This window comes from Spinacia oleracea, chromosome 1 (genome assembly GCF_020520425.1).
Source record: "Spinacia oleracea cultivar Varoflay chromosome 1, BTI_SOV_V1, whole genome shotgun sequence".
In the NCBI taxonomy this organism is placed as follows: domain Eukaryota; kingdom Viridiplantae; phylum Streptophyta; class Magnoliopsida; order Caryophyllales; family Amaranthaceae; genus Spinacia; species Spinacia oleracea.
Genome location: NC_079487.1, coordinates 3749872 through 3762723, shown reverse-complemented (window position 1 = coordinate 3762723; position 12852 = coordinate 3749872).

Here is a 12852-nt window from a genome sequence, read left to right as displayed (position 1 = left end):
ACTCAAAGTGATATAAATTTGAATCTGTACGTTTGGCTAGTTCAAAGATTCAGAAGTATAAAATCCACTTGGCAAGAAATCATAAAGATCTAGGTTAGATCATGTTGATGATTACTTAAGTAGAGAATGATCATCAATGATTGTGTGTTGTAATTTCACAATTTAGCTCCATAAGATATGGCATATCTAAGTTGGAATGATCGAAGTCAATTAGTACTTGATTCGATCAATGATGAATCATAAGGACTTTTCCTATAATTTCTAAAACAAAATGCTCAACTACCACCAAACTAAACCAAATTCGTCAAAGCTATTTGAAAAGTAACTTCAGAATATCTTTTCAACAGTATATATATCTAAAGAGTTGCAAAACTCAGTGGGAGCTTAGGTAGGCAAATAGCAATAATAAATAAAAAGATGCATAACGCAATGAATGACAATTAATAATAAAAAATTTATACCTCGTCTTCTTCGAAAATCACCAAGTGAATTGGCCATTGCATAAAACTAGCAAGAGCCCTGCCTAAGTTATTGAATCCATCTCCAGTAGGTACCGGAAGAGTGTCATCACCATGTCCGTCGTAAATACAATCAACTTGGACCTTATAATGAGTAGGCTTCATCGATCTAAAGTGTTGGTGCAACGAACCATCCAATGGGTATGCCATACCATCTGCCACTATCACTTTGTTACCCAAAACTTTATCCTCAAGGGCAAGACGACATGGAGTTATGGCCTTCACAAATAAATTTACAAAATTTCAGAAATCACTACAAATTACAATAAAAAAACCTAGCTAGGGGTGTTTTGAGTGTATGCACTATAGAGAATATATACCTTCAGCTCGCGTGGTTGCTGCGATGAATTCGGACGAGCGGTTTCGAGTGCACGGTTAACATCAAACTCATCACTTACAAGAGCAGAATCAAGTGCGGGGGTAGAGAGGGTATTTAGTTGACCGGTTGCTTTCAATGTGGCTAGTTGCTTTTGGAGGGCCTCCGCCACCTTTCTCTCTAATTGATCTTCAAACTCCCTTCTCACTGAAGCTCTGATTGATTCGACTGCCTCCGATGATGGTTCACTATGGCCACATCTACTACTTCGGTCCATTGGCCGAAAGCAACTTTGCAACCGACATTGACTCCACCTGTTGCCTTGACACGCCCACGGTGATCCTTTTTTCCCATAGCCTTGGTGAGGGCATCTTCTCCCTGGGTGAAAGAAATATTTCCTTTTCCCTCTTCTTCTATGTACTCCAACTATAAGAATTAGGAAAGTAAAAATTAGATGTTGTACATGATGAAAAGGAGAAGCAAAGAAAAGGATATAGAACGTAAAATTTCATATGCACTTACAGCCATCTTAGCAATATTTACGGCTTCCTTATCATTCGGGTCAACTTCCCACTTTCCCTCTTTGTTTTTAACTTGATGAGCCAAGATCCACTCTACTGATCTAAACTTCTTAAATCTATCTGACGCTGTGGTGAGTGATGAGGTCACTGAGGAGGAGCCACTTGAGAGGGTTAAAGCTGCCTCTGGCGGTAGTCGCCCATCATTTATCCACTCTGGTCTCTTTCTAACATAACCCTTTTGGCCCGTGCGATGTGGGTGCTTGTTTTGTAATGCACTTTTACTTGCTTTTTCTCTACGAACCTGTCAAAAAACACATAAAGAACATGTCGAACAATTAAATATGGCAACAACAAACTAATCATATAATTATATAAAAAAAATATCTAGCAAAGTAAATTCATTATTACCAACATCTCCGGCTTGTTTCGTTCCATCACAAATGTTTTCCAATCATCCTCTGTGATTTGATTGTAGATGTCCCAAGGCATGTCGTCTGTCTGATGTTTCGGCATTTTTTCTTTCTTAGTTATCCAACGCCGCGTTAACCTGGACTTGAAAGCTCCAAAGCGTTTCGCCACACACATATGAAAATATTTTTCTCTCCTTTTAGCCGGATCATCAATAATGTGGAACATAAGCTGCTAATTTTATGGATAAGAGATTGTTAAAAACGTATGCTACACAAATTAGATAATCTAGGAGAATACAAATCAAGTTTTTATTCAACGTTTACCTTGGTCTCCTCCCAAAACCCCTTCTTTGTGTGTTCATCTAACGTTGAATATTCTTTCACATTAATGTTAATTCTAGCAGCACAAGACCCAACTTGCTTCCCGTATTCTTTTGACCATTCTCCATCGGGGATTCCATATTGATTATACTGAAGATACATGGGCTTTTTGGCTTGAACTCCTTTTGACGGACCACGGAATTTGGTCTTTTTACTAGTGTTGGTATCTTGTGATTCCCCCGTAGGATGACTAGCTCCATCAATTCCCTGTATTTCATTATCACGATGATCATCCATGGTAGCTACGGTCCTGCAACAAAGAAAAGAGAGCAATACTTAGTAAAGGGAGCAATACTTAGAAAAGAGAGCAATACTTAGAAAAGAGAGCAATACTCTGTTTTCAGTTTTAATAAAACAGAACTGTGCACTATATGCACAGAACTGATCTGAGTTGTGCAGATCAGTGCACAGAACTGATCAGAACTGACCAGTTCTGCGCACTGATCTGCACAGTTCAGATCAGAACTGTGCAGATCAATGCACAGAACTGATCAGAACTGACCAGTTCTGTGCAATGATCTACACAGTTCTGATCTGAGCTGTGCAGATCAGTGCACAGAACTGCACAGTTCTGATCAGTTTTGTCCACTGATCTGCACAGTTCTGATCTGGGCAGTGCAGATCAGTGCACAGAACAGAACTGATCAGTGCACTGAGAAGCTAAAACAGTACTTCACTGAGTTGATTAGTGCAATTGGCCAAAGAATCTCTGTTTATTTTGATGAATTTCCGTTGCATTGGAATAGTCGATCAGCCTCTTTAATTTTTTATATATAACCAGGTCTAGGGATACAGCCGAAACAGCATAACAACAATTTTACACAATTCGCTATGATAATAATCTACACAGAAAACGGTTTGTAACAGCTTCTGAATTGCTTTCCTGAGATTTAACAGCTTCTAGCCTTCTAGTTATGGATGACAAAAATGTTATTCATAAGTTCTGATACGTACTACTGTTACAGGACAGTTTCCAAACATGATTCAAATATACATTTCTGGTCTAATGAATGTATCAACTATAAATAAAATTGACGTTCGTTGATCAGATTCATGGTGTATTGTTTTTCTGACATTTTACAGCTTCATGCTGCTTTTCTGGTTATGGATGACACAAGTTACAAATTTTGTAAGTTTTGACACTTCAGGAACAGGACAGTTTCTAGACATCACTCAGATTTCTATTTCTGGTCTAATTTGATGATTCTGGAGTTCAAATCTTCACCTTCAAACATGTAAATTACACTATACTGTAAGCAGAGTATCAAATTACTGTCTGCTTCTCGTAAGAGCTGCTATTCCATATCAGAAACTATGAAACTTCATGAATATAAAATTCAAACACACACTTTGAGAAACTTCAAATATACAACCAACGAGTTTTACAATGCTTTTTGGCTAGAAAGAACATCCCTCCTCCAGGTCAAAGAAGCTTATTATAGCTTAATACAGCTGATACAACACACGATTTTCACTCTTCTTTACCTACAAAGAGTGACAAGATGTTTCCAATTGGCAATTGTTCTTACATTATGGGCGAACCAGAGTCAGGAAAGCAAGAGATTAATATGATATTCTTGGATGATAGTGAGACAACCATATACAAACATATAATGAAGATTATCATTATATACTTCTGAGTATGTATTTATTAGTTATAATATCATTTTACAAAATTGCAAATAGCCCTATATGGTTGCAAAATTACAAACAAAGTCATTTTCAAAACGGTTTTTATGTATTTATCCATCATCAACCACCAGAAAGCAAACATCAGTAACTAAGTTACCAATCACAAAGCCATGCAAACAAGAACAGGAAATTGATATTATTAGACAAAATGTACTGAAAACTAACCTAGGAAAATTCAACTGCAATTTCTGCAACCTGTGCTTGGAACCTGGCTCACATAAGAGGATACGACATTCACCAAGTTTACACCTGTGTGAAAAAACCAGATAAAGTTAGTCAAGTTATTAGAAGTATCAGATAAAAAAATATGAAGTAATATCCACAAGTATCCTTCACTATTCAAATTTAAGTAGTCAAGATAACAACAATTCCAAGGCGCACAGGCTTTCAGATATGAATAGAAAGAACAAAGTCAAAAACTTCAACAATGCATCAGAAGTGAAGCCCGAACTTACACATGTATGTTTCAATTACGATTCGTAAGCCATATTCCTTCCGTATGATCTGTACGCATATGATTAGTATTATTTGCATCCTCCTCTTCTGGCAATGGTTGAACAACCATTGGTAACGGAGGTGTGTCATCATACTCATCATACTCATCTTCATCTACAACATCATCAATACCCAAAATATGTCTTTTTCCTTGGGCAACAACACGCCATCTAGGATCAATATTGTCAAACACATAAAAAACTTGCTTAGCTAGTGATGCTAGAATGAATGGCTCGTCATTGTCACTTAGTCGATCAAAGTTCACCAAGGTTAAACCCGGGAAAATTTCATCTTGCTTCACACCATTGTGGTTGTTAGCCCACTGACACCGAAAAACAGGGATCACAAAATAGGTATAATCAAGCTCCCATATTTCTTCGATAACACCATAATAAAATTTTGTGTTGAATCAACCGACCTTTTATCCTTAGCGCTTGCATAAACCCTAGATGATGCAACAACCTTTAATCCACTATTTTGCACTACACTCTTTTCATCTTGCCTTCTAGTGTAGAATGTGAACCCATTGATATCATATCCTTCAAAAGATCGAACACATAGTCGAGGACCTCGAGATAACCACTTGATCGTATCAGAAACATCATGGTCTTGTTTCTTGCCAACTTCCTTCTTAAACCATTCAACAAATGTGCGATTATGTTCCCGCATCAACGCTCTTTCCTTCAACTTAGGATTACAATGTTGCAATTCAAGCAGATGCTTTTCTAAATAAGGATGAACCTCTGTAAGATGCTGCAACACACAAAGATGTGCCTTCTTCTTCCTCTCCGATGGAGGAGATATCACATTTTTACCAATTACTCCCTCCCCTGCGAGCCTACCAACATGTCGAGATTTTGGAAGTCCTATTGGTTCAAGGCTTGACAAAAACTCAGCTAGATATCCATAAATCTCTTCTTTAAGGACTCCCCGAATGATACTACCCTCTGGATTAGCCGGATTCCTTGCTTTGTCCTTTAAAGTCTTAAAATATCTCTCAAAAGGATACATCCATCTTAAGAACACCGGACCACATAACTTGACTTCGCGAACTAAATGGACAATCAAATGCACCATAATATCAAAGAAAGAAGGCGGAAAATACATTTCAAATCGACATAGAGTTTCAACAACATCATTGTGCAAAGCATCCAAAGTCTCCGGATCAATCACCTTAGCACATATGGAATTGAAAAACAAACAAAGTTTTGTTATAACATGTCTCACGTGTTTCGGCAATATCCCACGAAGTGCAATTGGCAAAAATACATTAATCAGTGCATGACAATCATGAGACTTCATACCAATCAACCTAAGGTCCGAGAGAGACACTAGGCGCTTAACATTCGACGAATATCCCGAGGGAACCTTAATGCCATGTAAGCACTCACAAAACTTCTTCTTCTCCTTTCTCGACATTGTGTAACACGCTGGAGGCAGAAAGGTCTTTGTACCATCCTTTTTTTTAACAGGCCACAAATCTGGTCGAATATTCTTCTTTTTCATATCTTTCCGCACATTCTCATTGTCCTTGGTCTTTCCTGGTATGTTTAGCAAAGTCCCGATGATAGCATCGCACACATTTTTCTCAATGTGCATTACATCGAGACAATGCCTAACCGACAAATCTTTCCAGTAGGGAAGATCCCATAATGGAGACACTTTCTTCCATAAAACACCCTTTTTAGACTTGGACTTGAAGCACTTACCGTATTTGGTTTCAACATTTTTGATACGTTCATAAACTTGTGATCCTATCAAAGGTGTACGAGCTACTCCTTCCTCGGTGAACCCATTGAATTCCTTCTTCTTCTTACGATAAGGATGATATCGACTAAGGTGCTTCCTGAAATCTGGGTAGATATTTTTCTTGAAATGATCCAACCGTGTGGGCTTCATGTCCTCTTCACATATAGGGCATGCTTGTTCTCCTTTGGTTTTGTACCCAGACAAGTTTCCATAGGCCGGAAAATCATTTATGGTACAGAAAACCATTGCCCGCAATGTAAAGTTTGAGTTGCTGTGAGCATCGAACATTGGAACACCTTCATTCCACAACAATTTCAAATCATCTATGAGTGGAGCGAGATACACATCTATGTCATGTCCTGGCTGCTTAGGCCCTCAGATGAGGAGTGATGATATATGCGTTTTATATAGAGTTTTTACCCCCGTCCCTTAGTACTTTTTGATCTCAAATGAGCTCTTCGGAGCGATTTTAGTACTAATGTGCTCCTTGTAGTGTGTTTGTAGTTTCAGGTTCATCATTGTAGGAATTAGCATATTTTTGTGCATTTCCTACTCATTTGAATCAATACAAGAGATTATATACTTTCGAGAGCGCAAACATTGAGTTGGAAGAATTTGCATGCAAAGCGAATAGTGAAAGAAGTAGAAAACTGAATGTCGTCCACTCTTTTGATCATAACTCGAGTTATACAACTCCAAATGCAGCGATTCAAATTGGGTTGGATTCTAGACTTCAAGAGCTTTCCAACGAGTGGTCACTCGCCTAATTCCAACTTATAACGAAGGAGATATGGTGTTTTTAAGATAGAGGATCGTGCAGTTTCAACACGCGCCCGATCGGGCGGGCTTCGCCCGATCCGGATCGGGCGGTCATTCTGGGCGCTGTTCTGGGCATTTTGCAACCGCCCGATCGGGTGGAATTTCGCCCGATCGGGCCGACTATCGAGCACATCGCCCGATCGGGCGAAGCGTCGCCCGATCGGGCCACGCCAACCTCCAGCGTATTTCGCGAAATTTTATTTCCGATTTTGGGCTCTATTTTGGGCAAACTATAAATACTAGCCCCTTATATTTTTAGTGACATCTTTTATTCTAGTTTTCTAATTACTTAGTCTATTTTAGTTCTCTCTATTTTCTCCAAACACTTAGTTTTAATTTTAATCAAAGATTCAAGCTTTATTATTCCATTGTTCTTCAAGTCGGTATTGTTTCTTGCTTTAATTTATCTTATTGCTTGATCATGTTTTCTATTATGTTAATTGCTTTGTTATTTATTATCATGAGTGAGTAGTTTAATTTCTAGGGTTTAGGGGATCCATGAATGCATGATTGGGATTATATGTGGACTTGATTATTGATTGATTGATTATAATTTCTATAGCTTATTATTATTGCTCGTCGATTCTGTTCGGCCGGACTATTTTGATTTGAGTTTGATTAACCTTGGATTATGCGCCGAGAGGTATAAATCTGATGTTTTTGGTCTGTGGCTATTAGATAGGAATTATTTCTAGTACGTAGCGAGAGCCCGCTAGTTGTTCTATCCTAAGGAATTCATAAGATTCGAGAGATGCATGTTTTCCTAATTATGATTGTTCATAGATTGTTATTGTCCGTTGTCCAATCCCGCTCTGCATTTATGGTGAACCGTTGCCCTAGATTCCTTTAATATTGTTATTTTCCGATTTGATTATTTGCTTTAGTTTAATATACAAACCAATCCAACTCTTTGTTACCAGTAGTCTAGATTAGTTAATTAATAGTAGAAAGAACATTGTTTCCCTGTGGATACGATCCCTGCTTCCCTTACTATATTTTTAGTTGGTGAACGTTAGGTTTATCTTTGATAGGAGTGCGATTTAGCCTGTCAAATTTTGGCGCCGTTGCCGGGGAAACGGTTTAATTTTCTGCTACTAATTTTATGATCTAGATTATTTTCTTGAGTCTCATAGAACTTCCTGTTCTTTGAGACCATGTATATATTTTATTTTCTTTAGTTTATTTTTTTATTATTTTTTTTAATTTTTTTAATTTTTTTTCCCCTGAAAAAAATGGATTATTATTCTTTCCCTCAATTCTTAAATGAGCCTTTTTGGGTGTATTTCGATAGGCTAAATGATTTTATTGGTTACCACAATTTTAATCTTTGGGATTCTTGTGGTTTTGCTTATGGTGGTTTAAATGAGTATACAAGGAATGTGATAGAAAGTAGATTTAATGGTGATTTTCGAGCCTTGTCTTTGGATGATATGTGGGATTACTATATGTGGTTTGCAAGGGATTTGTATGAGCGTGAAATGGCGATTCATGTTACATGTGCTAATCCAAATTATGAGCATAATCTACATGTTTCTACCCCCTCTCCCTTGAATGCTTGTTATAATGAGGTGCATTCTAATGTTTATGATAATCATGTATATTCTAACGACTTATGTAACCCTTGCATGGATATCAATGTTTTGCCTCATGGTTCCACTGTTGCTTCTCCCGTGTATTATTGTGAACCCTTGCTCAATCCTGTTCAACCCGAATCAGAAAGCAGAGATAGCTTCTTAGAGGAATTAAGAAGATTAAACTCTGAGATTGAGATTCAGTGTACTAGATCTCAAGAGGCTACTAATGAGATTATTAAAGCTAGTAAGGCTACTCTTGAGAGATTTAGAAAAGTTCAAGAAATTATTGAAAATAATGATTCGAGTTGTGTTGGGGATGGGGGTCAACTGAGTGAACCCATAGGCAACCAAGAGTGGGAGGAGCTTATAACAGAGGCTGAGGATGAGTGGGAGGATGATGATTTGACTGTTGGATCAATGGATGAAGGATTTGTTGAAACTGAAAAGCCATATGTCATAGAGCAAGTCCATGAGGAAGTTGAAGTTGATAAAACCCTTGTTGTTGTGTCAACCCCTACCCCTCATATTCCAAGTCCAAGAAGGGTTATTCTTAGCCCCGTTTACACCGTCTCACTCCCCTTCTCTTTCCCCATAAAACCTTTACTTGAGGATCTTCCTCCTCCCCATGAAAATCAAAAGCCCAATGACCCAATAGAGTATGTTCCTCTTTGTGAATCTTTCGCAGGTACTTACAATACTTACAAAGAAGAGGTGGAAGCTTTGCAGAGAGCTCTATATGGTGAAGAGCCTATCCACCATGAATTCCAAAACACAGAGAGAGCTATTTCATTGATCATTGAGGTTGAAGAATCAATAGTCCGTAAAAACAACTTCCACAAGGAGAGTATGCCTACTTTCTCTTTTCCTTCCTTTTCTTATTCTTCTTTTATTGTTGTTTTTTCTTTTTGTTCTTCTTCCTTTAGGCATCCTACTCCTTACTGGCATAGAGTTCATTCGGACTTTATGCAAATGTTGTTGTTGATTATCGTGCATGTCTTGTTGCACGAAAGTTGTGCGAGTGCGCATGACAAGCTTCTGCGCTCTTTCGTTGGTTATTTACTAACCAATCTCTTTGCGGGAGGCACGATTTGATGATGCTGAGACACGAAAGGCCGAAAGCTCGGTGAACGGTGGGCACCGTATTCATGATCGGGGTCGTGGTCTGTCACTTCCCGCGCCACAAAGCTCATCCAAGGCAATTGATTCGACACCAGATGGCACCATCTTTGGTGCCCCCATTCGATGAGTTGTCGTGGCTCTCATCCCCTTCCTTTCGTTGTCTGTACATAAACTAAGATTGTGTAATGGGGACATTGCATCAATCTAATAGGAGATGAGTATTTCACTATCCATTTATTGCTTTTCGTAGTGTATTTTTCGCTTTTGTTTGTGTGTTTTAGTATAATTTTTGAGCAAGTGTGTGTTTCATTGTAGTTTTTGGTGTTAGAGAGGTGAGAAGAGGGTATTTTACGGTTTGGACGTTCAATGCTGTGCAGGTCTAAGGCTCCAAGTTCGAAAAAGTTGAATTCAAGCTCAAACGGAGTAGTCTGCGTTTTGCCCGATCCGGATCGGGCGAGGAGCGCCCGATCGGGCGCGTGTCGATTCAAGGAAAATGTTGGAAAATCGCCCGAACGGGCGACGGTTGCCCGATCCACACAAAAGGCGAGTGAAATGCCCGATCGGGCGAAATTCCGCCCGATCGGGCGGTTGATGATGACGTCGTAGGAAGGTCAAGGAAGGATTCTGGGCTGAGAAAAGTCAATGAAACAAGGCATTGCATTTCGCCCGATCGGGATCGGGCGCGGTGCGCCCGATCGGGCGCGCACAGATTCAACGGAAAGGTTCGAAATTCGCCCGATCGGGCGATCTGCTGCCCGATCGGGCGATCTGCTGCCCGATCGGGCGATCTGCTGCCCGATCGGGCGATCTGCTGCCCGATCGGGCGATTTGCGAATCAGCGACAAATAAGCCACGGTTTGCTCACTTTCCTCATGATACCCCTTGAGCCAATGAGGACATTGTCTGATTTAGCTTGGGGGGGTTTCACACTACTTGTACATTGTAGGTATGTCTTTCTTTTATTTTCGCATTTCTTTATTTTAGTGTGTTTATTTTGGTATGTTTAATGCTTTCTAAATTAGTTTATTGCTTTGAAAAAGAAAAAAAAAAAAAATACAAAAATACAAAAATACAAAAATTCAAAAATACGTTCCGATGAATACAATATCATGCTTCCCTGTGCCCCTTTGATTGAAAATTGTTTTGATTCTTGGTATTTGATGACGAGCAATGTGGATGCGTTAGCCATGATTTGATATTCGATTGCTTTGATGCCTTAACATGAGTCAACTCTGACCAACTATTTGTGGACTTGGTGCTTGACTAGTTGATTTGGTTAGGATGTGTGATAGCTTCCTGGTGTGTCATTGATTTTGAGTATTGATTTGCAACTATTAGTAGTGTTTTATGACTCATATACATGCACATTGTGGAGGACGAAGACATTTTTCTATTTAGGTAGCCTTCAGATGAAATTAGATACATTTGTCCCCTCCTTTTCTACCCATGTTGTTGCTTGTGCCCTTTTATTCGGTGACTAGCCATATTACAAGCCCATGAAAAACCCCATTGGTTACTAGTCCCAAACCTAGCTTGGGGGAGCTAATAGTAGTGAGGTGAGGGAGTTGTAATGTGCTACATTTTGAGCACAAAGTAGGTATCGAAAAAGGAGTTCGTCTTATCATGTTTGTTGTTGAAAATGAGTTGAAAATGAAAAGAGATGAAAGAACAAAACAAATGTGAAGGTTTCTAAAAAGAAAGAAAAAAAAAAGAGAGATTGAAAAGGAAAAGAAAGAGAAAAATCTATTACTCTCATAAAAAGTTCAAAGTGTTGTTTCAATCAAGTTCTGCAAATTCATATCCTTATGAGTGATTGGTTACAATTGTGAAAAAAAAAATGCAAGAAAGTATGGTGTTGGCTATTTGTTGTTTTGTCATGTGTTGAGTGGGAGATTATGGTCATTATGTTGATTGATCACGGTTGTTTTTAGGATTTATGCTCCCCAAAGCCAAGGCTTTAAAGCTCACATTATACCCAAATTTACCGCACCTCTACCTAAGCCTATCATTACAAGCTTTGAAGACCTTCCGACCTTTGTGCATAGAGTCATATTAATGTGAAAGTAGTTGTTTATCAATGCAAGTTATGACATGACACATTCCGAGTCGACTACTAGGTTGAGTGCATGTTTTTCTAGACACACGAGTGTTGTGAGTTTGGGAGGGCATTGTACACATATATGTTGGGAGGGGAGCGAACGGGTACAATTTTTATCCGCCACATGAATGAGTGACGAGTGTGTGAGCACTAGTCTTGAATTCCATTGTACACTTGTGGTTCGCTTTGCGTGACGATTGTTGAGGTGGATTGGCGGCTGAATGAATTTGATTGGTTGACATTGATGCATGCTTGTTGGATTTTGCCTTGAATCGTATCCATTGTTTTAAGATGTGTTTGGGGTGAAGTTGATTTATGTATTCATCGATGATTTCTTTGCTTAGGGGCAAGCAAAGATCTAGCTTGGGGGAGTTTGATATATGCGTTTTATATAGAGTTTTTACCCCCGTCCCTTAGTACTTTTTGATCTCAAATGAGCTCTTCGGAGCGATTTTAGTACTAATGTGCTCCTTGTAGTGTGTTTGTAGTTTCAGGTTCATCATTGTAGGAATTAGCATATTTTTGTGCATTTCCTACTCATTTGAATCAATACAAGAGATTATATACTTTCGAGAGCGCAAACATGGAGTTGGAAGAATTTGCATGCAAAGCGAATAGTGAAAGAAGTAGAAAACTGAATGTCGTCCACTCTTTTGATCATAACTCGAGTTATACAACTTCAAATGCAGCGATTCAAATTGGGTTGGATTCTAGACTTCAAGAGCTTTCCAACGAGTGGTCACTCGCCTAATTCCAACTTATAACGAAGGAGATATGGTGTTTTTAAGATAGAGGATCGTGCAGTTTCAACACGCGCCCGATCGGGCGGGCTTCGCCCGATCCGGATCGGGCGGTCATTCTGGGCGCTGTTCTGGGCATTTTGCAACCGCCCGATCGGGCGGAATTTCGCCCGATCGGGCCGACTATCGAGCACATCGCCCGATCGGGCGAAGCGTCGCCCGATCGGGCCACGCCAACCTCCAGCGTATTTCGCGAGATTTTATTTCCGATTTTGGGCTCTATTTTGGGCAAACTATAAATACTAGCCCCTTATATTTTTAGTGACATCTTTTATTCTAGTTTTCTAATTACTTAGTCTATTTTAGTTCTCTCTATTTTCTCCAAACACTTAGTTTTAATTTTAATCAAAGATTCAAGCT